The 22,198-nt window shown below is 36.1% G+C and overlaps 1 protein-coding gene across 1 annotated transcript in view; it reads left to right on the forward strand.

Annotated features, from left to right (window-relative positions):
• CPA6 (carboxypeptidase A6) overlaps positions 1-22,198 on the forward strand; it is a gene marked incomplete at its 3' end in the record, with an annotated part of 347,693 nt that overhangs the window by 32,252 nt on the left and 293,243 nt on the right. The gene's annotated exons all lie outside the window — the stretch shown is intronic.

Consider the following 22,198-nt stretch of genomic DNA (forward strand, 5'->3'; position numbering starts at 1 on the left):
ACACAGGTGATCTGTGTTATGAAAATCATAAGGCAAAATTGCTCTAACTTTACTCTTACATCTGTTGATCATACCACATTGCTTTAAACATTCGAATTCCAGCTCTAAGTATTCATTGGTCTGAAAGAAATACTGTATGAATTATAACATTTACTTGTAGTCCTTAAAAAAATAAGGAGGGGGTATGCAGAAGACTTTCTTTGTCTAGGGAAATGCTGCCCAATGTTTGCTGGAGAAAATGGCTATATTGATTCAGGACAATGGTTTATATTATCTTAGCAAATATAGTTTAAGGTCAATTACCAGAAATGCTAGTTTTTCACTGAGTTTATAAACTTCCTGGTATTTATAAAACTGAAAGAATGTGTGCTGTTCAACTTGTAACCATGATTATTCAGTGGGCCACTTTAAGTAAATATATAAACATCTGGTTCCAAGGGACCAGCAAAGACCTCACAGCTTCAGATCTGTAAATAGTGCCTCTCTATTAAAGCTCCTATATTAGTACTTAGAAAAAACTAAATGTTGTTCAGGGGAATATATAAGGCCAGTCTTAGTTTTGTAAGCTTCATGATTATATGACCCAAAATAGATTATTTAGACCAGAGAGGGATAAATTCCTTTTTGGTTGTGGATCCTTTTGTGAAGCTGATGAATATTGGATACCTAGCCTCACCCCACCCCCAAATGGACAGAATATTACATACAGCTTTAGAAGATTCTCTGATCTGAAGTTCATCAATCTACATTAAGAATATAAATATCACTTCAATTTTTAGGCACAGGTGTACATGAATTTAAAACTACATATTAGCCTATTTTTCTCTTTAAACTCTTCATTATATTCATGTGGCTCTAAGTGCCCAAAATCATAATGATACAAATGTGAGAAAAGTTATTCTAGCAAAGTAGTATTTGATACTGTGCTGTTTATCCAGGCCTTCCCCTTTCTCTTGTCCACGATGCAGTAGCTTATATTCCTTAACCTTATGTGGAGTGGCCTGCTCTGAGTTTCTGGTTGTTCAAGTGTAGGATTTTCTCTGGAAACTTTTTAGAAGTCATATTCAGGAAATGGGAGAAAACTGAACCTGGAACATAATGAAACTTCTGAGCATCATGCTTCCCTTTTCCAGCTAATTCCATGGTGGTGTTACTCAGCTAAAATCTGTTATATCAATATCTTTGCCTTTCTTAAGTATCAGTTATGAAGTTTCTGTCTGAAACAGACATCTGTCTCTAGGATCTTACAAATCCAATTGGAGAGAAGAGGCTATACATGGAACAAGAAAATAGTGAATTATTCAGTATTGATACAGAATTGTAAATATTGATAGGGGATAATGGATGCTAAGAGCAAGTCTAAAATTAGATCATTATAAACATAATGAGTATTAGTGTGTTCCCAAGCTTATTCGAGCCTAAATCCTATTTTATAACACTGATTAGCATCCAAAACAAACTAAGGAACTATTATCTAGAATTATCATAAAAAATTTTCCTGAGGCTGGGGGAAGCCCTTGAGAAATAGACAGGATGTGAGTTTGGTTTGGTCCAGAATCAACAGGGATTATTTGTTTAAAAGAAAAAATTCATTACTGGGCACTACTTCTGTCCTATGAAATCATAATTTTTGATGTGGTGGCCTTGGATCTCCACATTTTAATACCATCTCCGCTTGCCTTTATGAACAGTCAGGCATGAGAACCCCCTTATGGACATGTGTGATGAAGAGGAAAGGTGTCCATATCATGTAGACAAATAATGTTCAACAGTAAAATGCTTTGAGCTTTTTGAGTCTAACCTCAAAACTTGAGAACTTAAAAGATTTTATAAATAGTGACCTCTTGCAGGCTATCATTTGCTGGACCTAATAAAACGAACATCTCCTACTGCTAAAACAGTCTTTTCGGATTTCCATTTCAGCACATAGTTTCAAACATTTACTTCCTGCCAAAAAATTCAAATAATGCAAGTTTGTGTACCTATAAGTCACAAACACATCTACATAATTTCTCTTGATTTTTTTTATGGGAGCATGTGGAGACACTGATAGCCTTATATGTCAAACTTCATAGAAGTGAAGCAAAGGAAGAAAATAATTACAGAGTAAAAGGAGTTTCATGCACTTTTTTTCTTCATGACTGTGAGATCCTGGGTAAAATTTGAGTGTCCGCTAAGTCTGATGCCCAGAAGGGCTTCTGATGAAAAATTCCTATTTTTCCTCAGTGAGAAACACTTCAAAAAAAAAAAAAAAAGTCTGAATCCTTATGAAATGGTGGGACTGGATGTTTTTCTCTTAGGAACTAAAAAGGAAGGGAATTTAAAAGTATTTTACTTTTTAAAAAAGAATTTACTTTTACTGAGGCTCTACTAAGGATCAGGTCCTTTATTTCACTTACTGCCCCTTCAACATCCAACGCAACTCCGTAAAGGAGGTGGTATGTCTTTAAGTCCTTTTCATGGATTAAGAAACTGAAGCTGTAAGAAGTTGCATGGCCTGCTTAAGGTCTTAAGGACTGTTGAGTGCCAAAACCAGAGTTTTAATTCTCTTCTATGTGCTGTCCTTGTTTTCCTGTAGCACATTTCCTGAGAGCAGCAGGATCTCTAAACATTGTGCCTCTAGCCCGGGACACCCCTTACTTCCTGGTGGCAGACCATTTCTGTAGAGGGGAGCAGCCCACACCGGTTTCAGCTTGGGTGGGATCTGCTGATTCTGGAAACTTCCACCAGCATCACAAGCTCCCCAGTGTCTCCTCCGCTCCAACAAGCAGAGTAGAGCAGTAATTACCAATGTGGACTTGGGTTTGATAATGACTAGCTGTTTAGTGTTAAGTGAGTTACCCAGCCTCTGAGACTCTTCCCTCAGTTGCACAATGGGAGTGATGTCTACCTCACAGAGCTGTATGAGTTTAACAGCTTTAGTGAGGTGTCATTTACATGCTATAAAATCAATTTAAGTATAAATTTCATTGAATTTGGTAAGCATCTTTAGTGGGGAACTGCCACCACAACCTAGTTTTAGGACTTTTGCATCATCCCATAAAGTAAAGGGCCTTTTTCAATCCCTAATACCTACTCTTCCTTGGTCTCAGAAACCATTTGACTGCTTTCCATTCCAACAGTTTTGCTTTTTCCAGAATATCACGTGGATGGAAACACTATGTAGTCTTCTGTCTTAGTGTTTTTCACTTAGCATGTTGTTTTGTGGTGCATGCATTTTGTTTGTACCTTGTATCACTAGTTCATCCCTTTTATTGCTGAAAAGTATTCCATTGTATAACCTACCACATCTTATTTATGTTTGGGTGGTATCTATTTGGGGTTACTATGGACAATGCTGCTACAAATAATCATATAAATATTTCTGTGGCCATAGGTGTTTTCTTGGGTAGATACCTAGAAATAGAATTGCTGTGCCAAGTAAGTGTATATTTAATATTATAAGATGCTGTCAAACTTTTCAAAGTGACTCTACCATTTTGCATTCCCACCTACCGTACATAGTGTTTCGGTTCCTCCACAACCTTGACAACACTTGGTATTGTCCACCTTTCTAACATGAATTATTCCAGTGGGCATGGAATGGTGTCTCAATGTGGGCTTAATTTAATTTCCTTAATCAATGATTTTGAGCTTCTTTGTGTCTTGTGGACCATTTGTATATCTTCTGTGGAGTATCTGTTCAACTTATATACCTTCTTTTGTGTAGTGTTTATTCGTAAAGAAAACTATGTATCTTTTGTGTAAGGTGTGTTCAAATATTTTGCCCAATTTAAAATTAAGTTGTGTGGTTACTAACATTACATAAAAAATTTTTCTTACTATGTATTTTAAGCGCTTTCTATATTTTTTGGAAACAAATTTTTCATTAGATATTTCTGCAAATATTTTCTCAGTCTTTAACTTTTCATTTCCTTGCTGGTATACCTCAAAGACCAAAGTACTTCTAATAAAAGCTGACTTACTAATTTTTTTCTTCCATGACACAATAAACATAAGCCAGAAAAGAAGATACTTTGGATATCACATCTCAGAAATCTTGCTTAGCCCAAAGTCATGGATTTTTTTCCTAGGTTTTCTTCTAGAATTTTTAGTTTTAAAGTAAGTTCTCATTTAGATTTATGATCTGTTTTGAGTTACCTTTTGAGCATGGTATAAGAATCAAGGTTCATTTTTTGCATGTGGATGGCCAAGTATCCTAGCACTGTTTATTGAAAGGATTTTCTTTTCACTATTGGTTTACTTCACCCCTTTGTTTAAAAAAATCAATTAACCATTTAAATATCTTTCCAAATTCTCTGTTCTCTTTCATTGATCTGTATTTCTATTCTTATGCCAATACTATACTATTTGATTATTTTTATATTGTTTTGAAATCAGGTAGTATATAAGTCCTCTAACTTTGCTGTTCTTCTTTAAAAAAATGTTTGGTATTGAGGAGAGCACAGGCAGCAACCTCTTTGACCTCAGCCACAGCAACTTCTTCCTAGAAACATTGCCAAAGGCAAGGGAAGCAAGAACAAAAATGAACTATTGGGACTTCATCAAGATCAAAAGCTTTCGCACAACAAAGGAAACAGTCAACAAAACCAAAGACAACTGACAGAATGGGAGAAGATATTTGCAAACATGTCAGATAAAGGGCTAGTATCCCAAATCTATAAAGAACTTACCAAACTCAATGCCCAAAGAACAAATAATCCAATCAAGAAATAGGTAGAGGAAATGAACAGACATTTCTGCAAAGAAGACATTCAAATGGCCGAGAGACACATGAAAAAGTGCTCCACATCACTTGGTATCAGGGAAATACAAATCAAAACCGCAATGAGATACCACCTCACACCAGTCAGAATGGCTAAAATTAACAAGTCAGGAAATGACAGATGCTGGCCAGGATGCAGAGAAAGGGGAACCCTCTTACACCTTTGGTGGGAATGCAAGCTGGTGTAGCCACTCTGGAAAACAACATAGAGGTTCTTCAAAAAGTTGACCAAGCAATCGTACTACTGGGTATTTACCCTAAAGATACAAATGTAGTGATCCAAGGAGCATGTGCACCTGAATGTTTATAACAGCATTGTCCACAATAGCCAAACTATAGAAAGAACCTAGATGTCCATCAACTGTTGATAAATGGATAAAGAAGAGGTGGTATATATATACACAATGGAATATTATGCAGCCATCAAAAGAAATGAAATCTTGCCATTTGCAACATGGATGGAACTAGAGGGTATTATGCTGAGTGAAATAAGTCAATCAGAGAAAGATAATTATATGATCTCCTTAATATGAGGAATTTGAGAGGCAAAGTGGGGGACTTGAGGGTGAGGAAGGAAAAAATGAAACAAGATGGGATCAGGAGGGAGACCATAAGAGACTCTTAATGTCACAAAACAAACTGAGGGTTGCTGGGGGAAGGGGATATGGAGAGCGTGGTTGGGTTATGGACTTTGGGGAGGGTATGTGCTATGGTGAGTGCTGTGAAGTTCGTAAGCCTGATGATTCACAGACCTGTACCCCTGGGGCAAAAATACATTATATGTTAATAAAAAAGTGTTTTAAAAATGTTTGGTATTCTAGACATTCTTACCAATTTCTCATAAAAACACACTAGGATTTTGTTTGAAATTGCATTGATTGAAACCTACATTTCAATTTGGGGAGAGTTAATAAGTTTCTATGAACCCAGTATAGATTTCCTTTTTTTTTTTTTTTTTAGGTCCTGTTTAATTTCTCTCTGTGATATTCTAGTCTTGTAAATTTTGCCTATGCATATTTTGTTACATTTATTCCTGAAACCATTTTTGATGTTGTTATGAATGGAATTGTTTCACGTTTGGAATTTTCACTGTCGGTGTATAGAAATAAAACTTTCGTATTGATCTTTGTATCACTTTCCTATTCCATTGTAACAAATCGCCATAAGCTTAGTGGTTTAACACAACACAAATCTATTCTTTTACAGTCCTGGAGATCAGAAACCAGTTTCACTGGGATAAGTTCAAGATGTTGGCAAGGTTGGCTTCTTTTGGAGGCTCTGAAGAAGAGAAGCCCATTCTTTGCCTTTTTCACCTTTGGTAACCACTTGTCTTCCTTGACTTATGGCCCTTTCCTTCATCTTCAAAACCGGTATTTATCATATCACCTTCTCTCCTATCGTCAAATATCTCTAAGCTTTCCTCTTATTAAGAACATTTGTGACTTAAGACCTACCAGATATCCCAAGATAATCTTGCTATTTCAAGATCCTTAATTTAATCACACTTGCAAAGTCTCTTCTTCCTTACCAGTAAAATTCACAGGTTCCAGATTCTACAACCTGGATACCCTTGGTAGTCATTACTTAGCCAACCCTTATAACCTTATGAAATTCACTTATTCTAGTCAGTTTTATGTATAGTCTTTAGGATTTTAATTCGAACAATTGTAGGTCAGGAAAGAAGGTTTACTTCCTTTCCAATTTTTATGCTTCTTATATATATTTTGAATATACCATTCTAATATCTGTGGTCTTCATTGTTTCTAATGAGAAGCTAGCCATTACTCCTGTCCTTATTCCCCTGAATGTGATGAGTCATTTTTCTCTTGTTGGTGTCAAGATTTTATCATTGCTTTTTAAAAATTTCACTTCCATATGTTCAGGTTGTTTCCTTTGTTTTATCCTACTTTGGAATTGAGTTTCTTGGTTTGTAAGTTTATGTTTTTCATTACGTTTGGGTAGATTTGAGCCATTTTTCCTCCATTTTTTTCCTGATCTTTTCCTTTCCTGGTATTTTATTACTTAACATTTTGCAATAGTTTTTAAGTTTTTATTTTAATCCCAGTTAACTTAGTGTCATTTTAGTTTCAGGTGTACAATATAGTAATTCAACAATTCCATAGATCATGAAGTGCTCATATGACAAGTTCACTCCTTAATCCTCATCACCTGTTTGACCCATTCCTCCATCACCTCCGTGCAGGTAACCATCAGTTCTTTAAAATTTGTTTCTTAATTTCTTTTTCTTCCCTTTGCTGATCCTTCTTAAATTCCACATGAGTGAAATCATATGGTATTTGTCTTTGTCTTATTTCACTTACATTATACTCCCTAGCTCTGTCCATGTCATTACAAATGGCAAGATTTCATTCTTATTGCTGAGAAATATTCCATTGTGTGTATGTATATATTATATATATATATTTATATATATTTATATATATTTATATATATTTATATATATTATATTTTATCTATTCATCAATCAGTGGACACTTGGGCTGCTTCCATATCTGGGCTATTGTAAATAATGCTGTTAAACCATACAGGTACATGTGTCACTTTGAATTGCATTTTTGTATTTTTTGTTTAAATGCCCAATAATGTGATTGCTGGATCATAGAATAGTTCTATTAACTTTTTGAGGCACCTCCTTACTGTTTTCTAGAGCGACAGTACCAGTTTGCATTCCCACTGACAGTGCAAGAAGGTTCCTTTTTCTCCACATCCTTGCCAACACCTGTTTCTTGTATTGTTGATTTTAGGCATTCTGACAGGTGTGAGATGATGTTTTCTTGTAGCTTTGACCTGGATTTCCTTGATGGTGATGATGGGTACTTTTCATGTTTGTTGGATATGTAGAGGCTTTCTTTGGGGAAACATCTGTTCATGGCTTCTGCTCATTTTTTAATGGGATTATTTGTTTTTGGGGGGATGCTGAGTTTTAGAAGTTCTTCATAGGTTTTGAATACTAACCCTTTATCAGATATGTCATCTGCCAATATCTTCTCCCATCCCATAGGTTGCCTTTTAGCTTTGTTGATTGTTTCCTTTGCTGGGCAGAAGCTTTTCATTTTGATGCAGTCCCAACTCTGCCGATGTCAGGGAAATTACTGCCTGTGCTCTCTTCTAGGATTGTATGGTATCAGGTGTCACATTTAGGTATTCAATTTTTTGAGGTTTTGGTGTATAGTATAAGAAAGTGGTCCACTTTCATTCTCTTATATGTGGCTGTCCAGTTTTCTCAACACCATTTATTGAAGAGACTGTTCTTTCCCATTAGATATTCTTTACTTCTGTGTAGAAGATTGACCATATAATTGTGTGTTTATTTCTGGGTTTTCTATTCAGTTCTGTTGATTTATGTGTCTATTTTTGTGCCAGTACCATAGTTGTTTGATTACTACAGCTAATATAACTTAAAGCCTAGAACTGTGATGTCTCCAGATATGCTTCCCCCCCCCCCCCACAAGATTGCTTTGGCTATTTGAGGTCTTCTGTGGTTCCATACAAATTTTAGGGTCATTTGTTCTAGTTCTGTGAAAAATGCTATTAATATTTTGATAGGGATTTCATTAAATGCGTAGATGTCTTTGGGTAGTATAGATGTTTTGACAATAATCTTGATCATGTAATGTCTTTCCATTTCTTTGTGTCATCTTCAGTTTCTTTCATCAGTGTTTTATGGTTTTCAGAGTACAGGTCCTTCCCCTCTTTGATTAGGTTTATTCCTAGGTATCTTACTGTTTTGGTGCAGTTGTAAATGAGATTGATAATTTCTCTTTCTACTACTTCATTATTGGTATATAGAAATGTAACAGATTTCTATACATTGGTTTTTGTATCTTATGATTTACTGAATTTGAGAATCAGTTCTAGCACTCTCTTGGAGTCTTTTAGGTTTTCTATATATACTATCATGTCATTAGCAAATAGTGAAAGTTTTTCCTTCTCCCTTACTGAATTTGGATGCCTTTTATTTTTTGTTGTCTGATTGCCATGGCTAAGACTTTTACTACTATGGTGAGTAAAAGTGGTGACAGTGGACATCCTTGTTTTGTTCCTGACCTTAGGGGAAAAGATCTGTTTTTCCTCACTAAGGATGATGCTTGCTGTGGATTTTTCACATATGGACTTTATTATGTTGAGGTATGTTCCTTATAAACCTATTTTGTTGATGGCTTTTTTTGTTGTTGTTTAAAGATTTTATTTATTTATTTATTTGACAGAGAGATCACAAGTAGGTAGAGAGGCAAGCAGAGAAAGAGAGAGAGAGAAGCAGGCTCCTCGCTGAGCAGAGAGCCTGATGCGGAGTTTGATCCCCAGACCTTGGGATCATGACCTGAGCAGAAGACAGAGGCTTTAACACTCTGAGCCACCCAGGCGTCCCTTGTGGATGGCTTTTATCATAAATGATTGTTGTACTTTGTCAGATGCTTTTTTGCATCTATTGAAATGATCATATGATTCATATCCCTTCTCTTATTGATGTGCTGTATCTTGTTTGTGAATAGTGAACCATCCTTGTAACCCAGGAATAAATCCCACTTGATCATGGTGAATGATTTTTTTAAAATATATTGTTGAATTTGGTTTGCTAGTATTGAGGATTTTTTTACCTAGGCTCATCAGGCATATTGGCCTGTAGTGGCCTGAAGTTGTTTTTTGTTTTTTTGGTTTTTTGGGGGGTTTTTTGTGGTATCTTTATCTGGTCTTGGTATCAAGTAATGGTGGCCTCATAGAATTTGGAAGCTTTCCTTCCTTTTCTATTTTGTGGAATGGTTTGAGAAGAAGAGGTATTAGCTCTTCTTTAAATGTTTGGTAGAATTCATCTGTGAAGCCATTTTGTCCTGGATTTTTGTTTGTTGGAAGATTTTTGATTACTGATTCAATTTCTTTGCTGGTTATCAGTCCATTCTAATTTTCTATTTCTGCCTATATCCGTTTTGGTAGTTGATATGTTTCTAGGAATTTACCCATTTAAGGTTGCCCAATTTGTTGGCATATGGGTTTTAATAATTTTCTCTTAGAATTGCTTATATTTCTGTGGCGTTGGTTGTTGTTTCTCCTCACTTGTGATTTTGAGCTCCTTCTCTTTTTTCTTAATAAGTCTATCTAGAGGTTTATCAATTTTATTAATTTTTTTCAAAGAACCATTTCTTGGTTTCATTGATATATTTAATTTTTAAAATTTCTATTTTATTTCTGCTCTACTCCTTATTTCTTTCCTTCTGCTGCCTTTAGGCTTTGTTTGTTGTCCCTTTTCTATACATGTAAGGTGAGGTTGTTTGAGATTTTTCTTGCTTCTTGAAATAGGCCTGTATTGCTATATAGTTGCCTCTTAGAATTGTTTTTACTGCATCCAAAGATTTTTGACCATTGTGTTTTCATTTTCGTTTGTTTCCATGTACTTTATTTCTGTTTTTATTTCCCGGTTGACCTAATCATTGTTCAGTAAAGCATGTTAAACTCCATGTATTTGTGTTCTTTGCAGATTTTTTTCTTGTGGTTAACTTCTAGCTTCATAGCATTGTGGTCAGTAAAAGATGCATGGTAGGACATTGATCTTCCTGAATTTGTTGAAGCTTGTTTTGTGAACCAGCATGTAATCTGTTCTGGAGAATGTTCTGTGTGGTACACTTGAAAAGAATGTGTTTTCTTTTAAGATAGATCTATTTAACAGATATATTCAAAATATCCTATTCCAGTGTGTCATTCAAAGCCATTGTTTCCTTGATTTTCCATTTATATGATCTGACCATTGCTGTAAATGGTGTGTTTAAAGCCCCCTATTATTATTAGCTCCTTTGTTACTGTTTTATATATTTGAGTGTTCCCACGTTTGGTGCATAAATATTTATAACTTATATCTTCTTGTTGGAATGTCCCTTTTATGATTATATAGTGTTCTTCTTTATCTCCTTCTTAGAGAGAGAGCAAGCACATGCAGAGGCAGAGGGAGCAGCAGGCTCCCTGCCGAGCAAGGAGCCTGATATGGGACTCGATCCCGGGACACTAGAATCATGACCCAGGCCGAAGGCAGCGGCTTAACCAACTGAGCCACCCAGGCATCCTGTTCTTCTTTATCTCTTACTATAGTCATTGATTTAAGGTTTTTTTATCTGGTGGCATCTGGGTGGCTTAGTTGGTGGAGCATCTGAATCTTGATTTCAATTCAGGTCATGATCTTGCAGTGGTGGGATTGAGCCCCACATCAGGCTCTGCACTCAGTGGGGAGACCACTTGAGATCCTCTCCCTCTACCCTTTCCCCTGCTCACACATGCTCTCTCTCTAAAATAAAACTTTAAGGTCTATTTGATCTGAAATAAGTATTGCTACTCCAACTTCCTTTGACATCCATTTGCATGATAAATGTTTCTCCATACCCTTTCAATCTGCAGGTGTCTAGGCCTAAAACAAGTCTCCTATTAGGCAGTATATAGATGGGTCTTTTTTTCTTTTTTCCCCAGCCCATCCTTTTTTTTTTTTTTTTTCAATCCTCTATGTCTTTTGATTGGAGCATTCAGTCCACTTACATTCAAGATAATTATTGATATGTATTTATTGCCATCTTATTACTTGTTATATTTTTTGAAGTTTTTCTCTAACCCTTCTCTTTTTCATGATTTTTGGCTTTTTTTCAGTGATATTATATCCTCTTCTACATATAGCTTTCTATATTAAGTTGGTTGTCATTTAACTTTGCGACCATTCTTTGCTCCTTACCTCCCCACATTTTAGGTGTATGTTTATATTTTATAGCCTTTTATTCTGTGAGTTCTTTGACTCTGTGGTTTTTTGTTTTGTTTTTGTTTTTTTAAGAGGAAAGAATCATTTTTACTACTTTTGTGTTTCCTACCTCTGTATTGTCACTTTTGGGGTCTCCTTTCCACTCAACGAATCCCCTTTAATATTTCTTGCAGGACTGGTTTAGTGGTCAGGAACTCCTAGTTTTTGTTGGGGAAATTCCTTATCCCTCCTTCTATTCCGAATGGTAGTCCTGCTGGATAGAGTGTTCTTGGCTGCAGATTTTCCCCATTCAGCATTTTGGATATATCATGCCACTCTACTCTGGCTTGCAAAATTTGTTGAAAAATCTCCTGCTAGCTTTATGAGTTTTTGTTTGTAAGTGACTGACTTCTTTTGTCTTATTGCTTTTAAAATATTGTCTTTATCATTATATTTTGCCAGTTTAATATATGTTCTGGTGTAGGTCTGCTTTTGTTGATTTGATGGGAGTTTTTTGTGCCCCCTGGATCTAGATACATTTCCCTCCCCAGATTAGGGAAATTTTCAGCTATTATTTCTTCAAATAAATTCTTCTGCTCCCTACTCTCTTTTTTCTGGAACTCTTATAATACAAATGTCATGTTTGAAGTCACTGAGTTCCTTAAATGTATTGTTTTGTGTAATTCCTATTTCTTTTCTTCAGTTTACTTCCCATTCTGTCTTCTAGGTCACTAAATTTTTCTGCTGCTTTTATCCTGGTGTTCATTCCATCAAGCACATTTCTCATTTTGTTTATTGAGCCCTTTATCTCTTCTATGTCATGCCTTATCTCTGTGCTAAGGGTTTCATTCATGTCCTCCAGTCTTGTCTCAAGTCCAGTGAGTACCTTCCTGATCATTGCCTTAAATTCTCTATCAGGTATATTACTTATATCTGTTTCACTTAGATCTCTAGCCATGGCCTTGTCCTGTTCTTTCTTACATTTGGGATAAATTTCTCTGTCTCCTCATTTTGTCTGCATTTCTGTGTCTATTTCTGTGTGTTGAGAAAATCAGCTATGTCTTCTGCTCTTGACAAGAGTTACTTTATAAAAAAGAGGTCTTGGAGTGCCCTGCAATATAGTGTCCCCTGTTCACAGAATCTGGCATTTCAAAAGAGTATCCTGTGTGTGATGCCTATACTCTGCTGTTGTGTCTGAGTCACTTTTCCTTTCAGTGCACTTGTCTGCACTGACATTCTGCCTATTGTGGGCTGTGCTTATTCTCTGTAGTGTTAGTGGGACCCAGGCACACCAGCTCTGAGGGAGCATGCCCACCAGGGAACTTGGGAGTGGGGAGCAGTATTAGCAAAATTTCCACTGGGCCGCAAATCCTATGCCAGATCTCTTGAAATGCTATAGTGGCTGGGGGCTATGCATCAGCAGTTGGAGGCACAAGGTGTGGGGCACAGTATGCAGCAATGGCTGGGCAGGGTACATGTGCAGCTTTAACAAAATTTACCTTCAGGTCATGGCTGAGCTATATTTTGCAATGCTTGATATTGACCCACAGATCTTCAAGTTTGTTTATTTTTAATTTTTTTGTTCTGTTTTTAGATTGTGATCTACTGATTTTTCATTCATTGTTTTTTTCTTCACCATTTCAAATCTGTTTGAGTATATACAATATATTTTTCATTTCCATTAATATGCTTTTCTTCTCTATAATAGCCATTGGATTCTTTTAGTTTCCTTCTCTTAGTATTTACTATTTGTTCATTATTTGAATATTCCTTGAACAGGATTTCCTTTAATTTTTTAATGTACTTATAATAGCTATTTGAAGTCTTTGTCTTAAATCCAACCTCTTAGCCCACTCAACGTCAAATTCTAATGGCTGCCTTTTTCCTTAGATATGGGTCATTCCTGTTCCTTTTCACATTTCATATTTTTTGGTCAAAAATTAGGAAAAAGTATTTGTAGTTGTACTCACAGTGAATTTGAAATCGGTTTTGTTCTTTGGAGGGATTTAGACTTTAACATGCCTGGAGTTAAACTGAAATCTCCAACTACAGATTTTTTTTCTTTTGCCCAGTTCTCTAAGGAGTCCCTCTGCACCTGCATAGTCCAGAGGCCAAATTGTAATGGGCAGAGATTGTATTCAGAGACCTTGAGTTAGTAAGGCTTTCATCCTCTTGTGTTATGTATAGATTTCGCTGTGCATTCAGATGTGTGGCAAATTCACATGCTTGCTTTTAATTTTTGTTAGGTTCCCTGGCGTATCCAATAAGCATGCATGGTTTAGCAGTTAGCCAGATATATATGGAAAGCTTATTGTATCAGCTGCTCTATAGTTTTCTCACATCCAAAATCTCCCTCTGAAATTTCTAACTGCTTTGCTGCCTGCTCCTGAGTCTGTCACCTCCAGCTGATAAAGCTGGATTTTCACTGCCCATGTTAGGTAGTTGGTGGAGCTTGGGAATGCTCCCAGACAGACCCCCACCTCCCCTCCAAAAGTTAATTCTTAGTTATTACTCAATGCAGTAGCAGTTTCACATGAGTTAGTATATCCCAAGTTGTTGCCTACCTTTGGTTATTTTCCAGTGTCCTGAAATGATTGTCATAAATGGTTTTGTCCAGTGTATAGTCATTTTCTATGGAGCAGTCATCTGACATTCTCATGCTATCATTACCAAAAGTAGAGTCCCTAGATTACTTTAAGGATAAAAAGCAATAGGGTGCATTAAGTGTTGGGTATAGTTGCTGGCATATGGTAAGTACTCAGTGGGTGATAGAATCTGTTAAATAATATCAGCAATAGCTAGATCCCTCAATGGACTCTCAGTATTATTCATCTTTTCTGGAACATATCTTCCAAACTATATGCTGGAGGATCCATCTCATCAGCCCTCAGGTTTCCTGTCACCTCCGCCTTAAGCAGGATTCCAAAATCCTCCATTTAACCATTGTTTCATACAAATACTATCATTTTCTGTGTGTGTCATGATGTAGAAAGGCTTAGGAAGCATTACTCTTAGAGGACAGCCCAAGCAGGATCCCTATTGGGTCTTCTAGATCGGCTTTCAAACAAGTTCATGGGAATAAGTCTTTTAAGGTACTTTTCAAACTTCTCTGAAATAGGAACTCCCTTACATATAAGACTATCCATTCAACAAGTAATTTTGATGACTTGCAATGTGCCAGGCCCCTTTTCCCACCTTCTCTTAATTCCAGGAGTAAACCAGAGGTCCTGACTCCAGTGTGGCCCATGGTATTCTCTACACTACCCTAAGGGATTGAAAGGCCCTAATTAGATGTGTTGGCTTGGCAAAGACATCTGGGTATGTGCATGCATGCATACATGACAGGAGATAGCTCTAGTAATAGCTCTGAGTATCCTGTCATTTGTCTTCTAAGATAGTGCTGCAGAATAAGGTAATGGTGATCTTGGGTCACGCAGTTTACAGTGCTGCATGGGAAATAGGCAGAACTTCATTTCAGTTATTTTCTTGTTTGGGGCCAGTCTTTCCAGTCACCAACACACTGTTACTGTTGCAGCCATCAACCTTACTAGCTAGAGATGGACAATAATGTTGGTGCTCTAAGTCATTGTTGGAATTTTCAAGTTTCTATTCCTGTTTGTGTGAACTAACCCTCACTAGAGTTCTTTGTGCCCTAGGCTTATGGGTTAGTGCTAATTGGTATAACTTAGTGAATATATATCTACTTTCACAACTCTAGCATATTAACTAATAAAGATTACATTTGAACTACCTTGGGTATTACTTTGTACTGATTATCTGTGCCCCAGTTTGATTCAAAGAGGTTTACACTTTTATAGAGACCTATGATTTAATGGCAAAGTACACCAACTTCCCACTAATAGATCATGTTTTGCTGTTGCCACTTAATAAACCTATTATGTAACTGTCAGCATTTCTGTGTGATACTAGCTTCAGTAAAAATAGCCTATGATGTGCACTTTTGAAGTAATATAGATAAGGAAGACATGATTTACACATAATAAATTATGGCAAGAAAAATAAGCTTCACTGTTAAAAACAAACAAAAAACAAAAAACACCTTCCCAGGGAAAGGTTTACTGTTGGTCATGCTTTGCAGAAATGTTTCACTAAAAATAGTACAATGGTGAAATATATTATTAGACTTACAAATCAAAACCCCAATGAGATACCACCTCACACCAGTCAGAATGGCTAAAATTAACAACAAATGTTGGCAAGGATGTGGAGGCAGTGGAACCCACTTACACTCTGGGTGGGAATGCAAGCTGGTACAGCCACTCTGGAGAGTGGTATGGAGAGTATGGAGGCGCCTCAAGATGTTAAAAATAGAGCTACCCTATGACCTAGCAATTGCACTACTAGGTATTTACCCCAGAGGTATGAATGTAGTGATCCAAAGGGGCACCTGTGCCCCAATACTCATAGCAGCAATGTCCACAATAGCCAAACTGTGGTAAGAGTCTAGATGTCCATTGACAGATGAATGGATAAAGATGTAGTACATATATACAATGTAATATATACAATATTATTTAGCCATTAGAAAGGATAAATACCATTTACACTGATGTGGATAGAATTGGAGGGTATTATGCTGATGGAAATAAGTCAATCAGAAGGACAATTATATGGTTTCACTTTTATGTGGAATAAAACAGCATAGAAGGATCATAAGGGAAGGGAGGGAAAACAGAATGGGAAGTCATCAGAGAGGGAGAAAAAACTAAGAGATTCTTAGCTATGGGAAACAGGGTTGCTGGAGGGGAGGTGGGCAGGGGGGTGGGGTAATTGGGTGATGGGCATTAAGAAAGACTCATGATGTGATGAGCAATGGGTGTTATATGCAACTGAGAAGTTATTGAACACTACATCTAAAACTAATGATGTACTGTAAGTTGGCTAATTGAATTTAAATAAAGAATAAAATAAATATTTTTCAAGCATCTGCCAGCGCACATTTCACACTGTAACAAGGGAAACATGCCTTCATCACATTCAAGTTGCAACAACCTCTTGTCCTTTAAATCTGTTTTTCATCCCTGCACAAGCAACTGCTAGTACAGAAAGATGTGTTAATTAACTCCAGCATAGTTCATAAGGGAATTATTCACTATCAACAAGAGAAGTTTTGAAGTTGGTGCCAAAGGTTTATCTGAGGTTTGTTTTAATTTAATCAGTTCATGTTTGGGCCCCTGCAATTAATATTCTTCTTCTAAAATGATCTTGTATTTTATAATACTTGGTTATTTTCACTAGAAGCCAGTATCCTGAAATCTATTTACCATTTCAAAGTTCTGTAGGTAAAATATTAGATAAACTTAAAAATAATAAGTCTGTGAGGTAACTTGGTAAAATATTGAACCAAGATATTTAAATCTTGAAATTAAATATCACAGCTGTAGTTGCAGAAGTATATAGGAAACATAAAAGATTGGTTGCTCATGACGCAACTGGTAGGCTAACGATGCTGTATTCCACAGTCATTGAGGGATCCAAGCTCTTTTAATCTCTTCTCAGTCTTGCAGTGGGTTCTCTGCACCCCTCATCACATGAGGAAAGTGAAGGCGAAGATGATTTCAAGTGGAGTTTCAGGGGCCAGGTTTGAAAGAGGTACATATTACTTCTTCCCCCATGCCTTTGACCAGACTAGTCTCTCAGGGCCACCTAGATGTAAATGAGCTGAAAAAAATAGACTGTGATATGCTAAATAAAAAGGTAAAAATAAAGATATTGATGAGCACCACTAATCTTGATCACAAGCATAGAGCTATACACTTACATAAATACATAACATGAACTCTGAATAGATGTATGAGGCCAATAAGCCTTACTTCTAAAAACTTAAATATTTGGTTATTATGTGAACTTCCCCTCATTTCGTTTTTATAAGATTCCCTTTTATATTGAGAGAAAAGTGAACAAATATAGTTCTCAGAATTTTCAAGTTCATGTACAAAGTTTCATTCAGGGAATACCATGTGCTTAGACATTAGTCACTCGCTGTTAAATGTTTTATTAATTTGTACAGTAAGCCTATTGTAGATAAACTTGTACTATACCAACTATGTAATACAATTATATTTTCCATCTCATTTGTATTCATAAGCATTTTATTTTCTCTTGAAATATCTTTTGTAGATAAAACATTCAAAATATAATATGTAACTGACATATTCCCTGCAACATATCCAAAAGTTAAATATATACTGAAGAAAATTTTTTTAAAAATCTGTTGCTTTGCTATGGTATTTTCTGACTTATATTTTTAACTCCTAAGTACAGAAGGCAATTTTTAACCTCTTCTAAAGTACTTCTTCAATACTAATATTGTTTCACATGCACTTTTAGTTTAAAATAACATAACTTTGAATAAACACTGATGTGCTTCTTTGGATGTATGACTATAAGGATCAATGCCTCCAGAAGATTATTAGAACCAAATTTCTTGGCTTAAGCTTATCTGACATAATTACAAGTATTTTAAACTTCTAATTTTTGGTAGTAGTTAATAATTATGTTACTCTAAATCTGTCACCATTGAAAACTTCAAATATATTAACCTCTAATATATTAACAATTAATAACATGAGACTGTTCTACCAAGATCAGTCCCGTCTTTCCCAAATGAAATGTTAGGAAATGTAATCAGCATTGAGTATCAATAAGCTATGAAGATGAGTAAAAATAATTCCTATACTTAAGCTTGCATTCAAGTTCTGAGTGGGCATGAGAGCTATTATGTGAATATGTGCGTGTCTATAACTAGAGACCCAGACATGAGAGTACCTTCCCAAAATTGACAAATGGAAAAGTGTCACTGAGTCTTTGGTGATTTTTAGTGGATGACATTTTAGTGGATTTTTAGTGGATGACATTTTTGGAACATTTCAGAAGATATTAAGTACAAGATCTTTTTAAAAAAATGAGTTGGATTACAACAAATGATGGGATGTTATATTTAAATCTGAGGAATCTGTAGTAGCATGTAGGGGCTTACTTAATCACTATATTTTATATATCTATAATGTTCAGCACAATGCAAGGATCATAAGAGTTCAAAATGGATTAGTGGATGTGTAGATAGATCAATGGATGGTCAAACAAATGAATGTTAGAATCATTTATTTTTATTCATCCAAACAAAAACCAAAAGTAGTCCAAAACTATATAATATCATAGAAGAAAAGATAGGCAAGAATTTCAAGAATGGGTCATACTCCAAAGATCATATCACAAATGTTTTCTTCCACACAGACCTCAGAGTTAGGGATATAGCCTGTAATTAACACATGCATAACAAGTTCATAGTAAGGTAGCTAGAACTTTATGAGGTAGTTCATTTCTAGGCTTTAAATCTTGGGTTAATGAGCCTGTGAGTTGATGGCTCTTAAGGAATAAAGAGTACCAATGTGTATTGGCCCTAAAATCTTTCTTTCAAGAAGCATGGCGTATTCTCTTTGTGGGGACCTGGCAAAAAAAAATCTAGAGTTAACTTTCTCAAGTCATTATTTCTTAGAATTGAGTCATTGTCTGGTTATCCTACATCTTTTCTGTCCCCTTGGCTGTTAGATTGCCCTTCTCTAGATCCTCTTCAAATTTGTTTTGTCTTTCTTTTTCTTTTTTTTTTTTTTTGTATTTTTGGGATACTTTAAGGCTCATTTTTTTGTTTTATTTATTGAAGTATAGCTGGTCACATAAAGTTACGCTAGTTTCATTTGTACAACATAGTGATTCAAATCTATACCTTATGTTATTCTCACAAGTGTAATCACCATGTGTCACCAACCAATGCTATTACAGTATCATTGACTATATTCTCTATATCCTACCTTTTATCCCTATCACTCTTTCCATAACACCTGCACCTCCCTTCCCCCTTCACTAATTTTACCCATTCCACAGCCTCCTGTCCTCTAGCAACCACAAGTTTGTTCTCTGTATTTATGGGGAATTTATTTATTCATTTGAGACAGAGAGCATGAGGAGAGGGAGAGGGAGAAGCAGCCTCCTACTGATCCAGGAGACCAACATGGGGCTTGGTCTCAGGACCCCGAGATCATGACCTGAGAAGAAGGCAGATGCTTACCTGACTGAGCCACCCAAGCGCCCCTGCATCTGCTTCTGATTTGTTTTTTAGATTTCATGCACAAGTGAAATCCTACAACATTTGTCCTTCATTGTCTTATTCCACTGAGCATAATACTCCTTAGGTCCATCCATGTTGTTGTAAATGGCAAGAGCTCATTATTTATGGATGAGTATTATTTTATTTTGTGTGTGTGTATACACACACACCTAAACATATTTTCATCTATTCATAGATCAGTGAATTCTTGAGTTGTTCCATGTCTTGGCTATTATAAATGATAATGCAATGAACATTGGGATGCAAATATCTTTTCAAACTAGTGTTCTCAATTTTGAGGGTGAATACTCAACAATAGGATTACTAAATCAATGGTATTTCTATTTTTAATTTTTTGAGGAAACTCCATACTGTTTACCATAGTGGTTGCACCAATTTATATTCCCACCACCTATGCATGAGGGTTCTTTTTTTCTCCATAGCCTTACCAACACTTGTTATTTTTTGTTGATAGTAGCCATTCTGACAGTTAAAAGGAGATCTCATTGTGGTTTTGATGTGTATTTCCCTGGTTAGTGATAAAGAGCACTTTTTCATGTGTCTGTTGGTCACCTGTAGGTCATTTTTGGAAAAATGTATATTCGGTTCCCTGCCCATTTAGTCAGATTTTTTTGTGTGTTTGTTGAGTAGTTTAAGTTCTTTATGTATTACTTATCCAAATTAATATTTTGGATATTAACCCCTTATCAAATACATCATTTGCAAATATCTTCTCCCATTCAATAGATTGCCTTTTCATTTTGTTTATCATTTCCTTTGCTGTGCTAAATATTTTTATTTTGGTGTAGCCCAGATAGTTTATTTTTGCTTTTGTGTCCCTTGCCTCAGGAGACCTCTCTAGAAAAAATGTTGCTATGGCCACCCTCAAACAGATTAGTGCTTATGTTTTCCTCTAGGAGTTTTATGGTTTCAAGTCTGACATTTAGGTTCACTAATCCATTTCGAGTTTATTTTATGTGTGGTGTAAGAAAGTGGTCCAGTTTCATTCTTTTGCATGTAGCTGTCTAGTTTTCCCAGCACCATTTATTGAAGAGACTGTCTTTTCCTATTGTATATTCTTGCCTCCCTGTAATAGATTGATTGACCATACAAGCATGAATTTATTTTTGGGCTCTCCTATTGTGTGCCATTGATCTGTGTGTTGATTTATGTGCTGTTACCATAATTTTTTGATTACTGCAGCTTTGCAATATAATCTTGAAATATCTGATATTTTGATAGCTCAGTCTTTGCTCTTTCTCAAGATTGTGTTAGCTATTCAGGATTTTTGTAGTTCCATACAAATTTTAGGACTATTCCAGTTTTGTGAAAAATGCTGTTGGTATTTTCACAGGAATTGGTTTGAATCTGTAGATTGCTCTGGGTGGAGTGAACATTTTGCCAATAGTATTCTAATCCATGGACATAGTATCTTCCATTTGTTCATGTACTTTTCCATTTCATCAATGTTTTACAGTTTTCAGGTACATCTTTTTCTTAAGTTTATTCCCAAGTATTTTATTCTTTTTTGTGTAACTTTAAATGGAGTCTTTTAAAATTCTGTTTTCTGCTACTTTTTTTGGTGGAGTCTTCAGGGCTTTTTTTTTTTTTTTAATTTATTTATTTGTTAGACAGACATTACAAGTAGGCAAAGAGGCAGGCAGAGAGAGAGAGGAGGAGGAGGCAGGCTCCCCACTGAGCAGTGAGCCCAATGCGGGGCTCGATCCCAGGACCCTGGGACCATAACCTCAGCTGAAGGCAGAGGCTTTAATCCACTGAGCCACCCAGGTGCCCCTTCAGGGCTTTTTATGTATGGTATCATGTCATCTGTAAATAGTGATAGTTTTACTTCTTCTTTACCAATTTGGATGGCTTTTATTTCTTGTTTGATTGCTGTAGTTAGGACTTCACGTTATGCTGAATAAAAGTGGTGAGAGTGGAATCCTTGTCTTGCTCTTGCTCTTAGAGGAAAAGCTGTTTTTAACCCTTAAGTGTTCTATTACCTGTGGGTTTTTCCATAAGTGGCCTTTATTATGTTTGAGGTGTGTGTTCCATGTAATCCCACTTTTTTTTTCTTTTTAATTTTTAAATTTTTTTATAAACGTATAATGTATTTTTATCCCCAGGGGTACAGGTCTGTGAATCTCCAGGTTTATACACTTCACAGCACTCACCATAGCACATACCCTCCCCAATGTCCATAAACCCATCCCCCTTTCCCGACCCCCCTACCCCCAGCAACCCTCAATTTGTTTTGTGAGATTAAGAATCACTTATGGTTTGTCTCCCTCCAGATCCCATCTTGTTTCATTTACTCTACTCCTACCCCCCTAACCCCCCATGTTGCATCTCCACTTCCTCATATTAAAGAGATCATATGATAATTGTCTTTCTCTGACTGACTTATTTCACTAAGCATCATACCCTCTAGTTTCATCCACGTTGTCACAAATGGCAAGATTTCATTTCTTTTGATGGCTGCATAGTATTCCATTGTGTATATATACCACTTCTTCTTTATCCATTCATCTGTTTATGGACATCTAGGTTCTTTCCATAGTTTGGCTATTGTAGA

This window comes from Martes martes (genome assembly GCF_963455335.1).
Source record: "Martes martes genome assembly, chromosome: 4".
NCBI classification, from domain to species: Eukaryota; Metazoa; Chordata; class Mammalia; order Carnivora; family Mustelidae; genus Martes; species Martes martes.